A 2,621-nucleotide genomic window follows, 5' to 3' on the forward strand; every position below is an offset into this window, starting at 1 on the left:
AGTGGAACTGAAACATATTCGACAACGTCTTCATTAGATTGTGCCAAAAAAAAACTTTTTTTTTAACGGGATACCGATAATATTATTTAGGATGACAAAAGAAAGGTAACATCCAAATTTGAGCTCTTAATTTTAATATTAAAAGGTCTATCATCGCGAATTTATGTTTTTGTTTTACTCCAAACGCATCTTTTACTCAAATCTTCTAAAAAATATATCTGAAAAAATAACCGATACATGTTTTTAAACGAAATTAACTATTTATAAAAAAGGACTGATTGCAAATTTTAAAGGAAATTACACGCTCTACAAAAAAGGTCCCATAACATTTTTCAAATTCACTCTTTCAAAAGTTATTCAAAGAGTTCAAATTGGAGTAAAAATTAATTTATCGTTTTCTTTGTTTTACAATACGTATTATTTTTTCTTGGTTAATAAATTTGAGGCTTTATATTAAAAATACCAGTTTTCATCTAAGTTCAACGCAAGATTACGTGTAAATTGAATTTCCCTCAAATACATGTGTTTACATTACATACATATTTTTTAGATATATTGTATAGAAGTAAGATGCGTTTGGAGTAAAAAAAAACAAAGTCTTTTTTGGCCCAGTCTGGTCTATATATAATAATATCGAATTATAGACATGTAACTACATGGAACAATAAGTTCATGGTGGTCAGTCGAAACAGTCAAAGTGGCTCTCGTCAGCACACCACAAATAGTTCCGATATAATGTAGATAAACTCTGCCTGCTGCCTTGAGACTTTGTTGAATTCTGCCAAAGGTTTTAAGGCGTGCTGACGAGTTCCAACGAGACTGTCAGCTGGGAATTAAATTACTTATTGACACCATTAAGATCCGATCCACTAAACAATTACCAACACATTCAGAATTTATGTATTTTTATTTGGTCATTTATTTCATATACAACAATGGCCACTTTTGAAATGTAACGTCGACATGAATTTTTTAGTTTTCAATTGAAAATTTTGTGTGCGCCCCTGCTAATAACTGATAAAGAGATAATGGTATTGTGGTTACCGTCGTTTTAACGCAAACTACAGCGAATGAGAGTAGGAAATAGGAAGAAAATGAATCAGATAAATTGGAGGTAGGTAATTCCTTACATCGCATCGGCCCGTATGTCGTGGACTAGTTATTTTGCGCACAGAGATTACGGTAAAATGGAGAAACTAAACAAGGCAGATTAACGTTTACTGTTGTTTCGAATTGCTTTTTGGAACTCTATTCAACTGGTCGTAATTTGTGTTGGATGCTTTGTTGTTACGCAACGTACAACGACAACATCGTCACAGGCATTTTAATTTAACGTACGATAACGGTTGTAACAACAGATAAGTGGTGGTGTTAAATAAATAAATCTGCGATTGTTCACTGAATTAGATATTTGTTTTTGTTATCTTGCAAGTTGGTATGAATTGGGTCGAATGGGGGTAGGTAGGGTGGGTTGTAAGTATTTTGATGTGATCCGATTAGGAATATCAAAATTACTTTTAGTAGCATCAGTTGTTTTGCGTCCCTGCCTGTTTGTCAAAGATGAATTTAAAGAGAACGACTGAAATTTTGGCATTGTGATGATAGACGTTATCATTTCATTCTTTGCTGTGAATATTATTGGAACGAAAATCAGCATTGCCAGATGAATTTCGTTTTAAACCCCAGTCTTTTACAGAAATTTTCTTATATTTCAAATTGTGCAAATTTGGCATCTCATCGAATGATGTGCGAAATGATAATGACCTTAATCGGTAGATCTCCATTAGGTCAGTTAACTTAAGTATTTTTTTACTGTCCAATTTACCATAAAAAAATTACTTTGAGTTCAAAACAGTATTCTTATGAATATATCGCAATAATTACCTATTTTATTAATGAATTTTCTTACTAATTTCAGTTTTCGTTTCAATACGTTTCAATTTTTCACTCCAAAAAAAGTCTGTAGTGAGTCTAAATATAAATTGGAGATAAGCCTATAATTTTGTATGTAGCCCATTTAATTATCATTTATTTTTATGTTGTTTTTTCCAGGGTGGCAGTCAAATAATTACACAACAATATGTTTTTGTAACGTTTCGGTTTATTTAACCATCTTCAGACTTTTGGAGTGTTACTGCTTGTACACTGATATTAACTTCTTTAAGAATGTTTAAAAATAAGTTGATATCTGTTTACAACTCTAACAGCTGAAGATGGTTAAGTAAACCGAAACGTTACAAAAACATACAGTTGTCTAATTATTTGACCGCCACCCTGGAAAAAACTACATAATTTTAACATTCACGGTCAGGAATCTAACTTAAAAAATTATGATTTATTTTTACAAATTGGCCCGCATGATCATTTGGGTTGGTCACCCCTACATTAAACAATAATAATACTTTTGGAACATCTCCTTTTCTTTAAGCTAGCTTTAAATTTCCGAAGGTTAGGGCCAATCACTATTATTTGAGGTTTTAGTCGAAAAGCACCCCGATTTTGGATTATCAATTTAGAGATATAAAATATTAATAAATTAAGCATTGAACATTTAAAATAGAAAGTAGAACGTTCCTTATCGACATTTCACCACTTGTAACATGACTGACTGTAAATTATAG

At 31.6% G+C, this 2,621-nt stretch overlaps 1 protein-coding gene across 1 annotated transcript in view; it reads right to left on the reverse strand.

Annotated features, from left to right (window-relative positions):
• LOC108736939 (semaphorin-1A) overlaps positions 1-2,621 on the reverse strand; it is a 509,066-nt gene that overhangs the window by 66,218 nt on the left and 440,227 nt on the right. The gene's annotated exons all lie outside the window — the stretch shown is intronic.

The sequence above is a fragment of the Agrilus planipennis genome, unplaced genomic scaffold (assembly GCF_000699045.2).
Source record: "Agrilus planipennis isolate EAB-ADULT unplaced genomic scaffold, Apla_2.0 scaffold141, whole genome shotgun sequence".
NCBI classification, from domain to species: Eukaryota; Metazoa; Arthropoda; class Insecta; order Coleoptera; family Buprestidae; genus Agrilus; species Agrilus planipennis.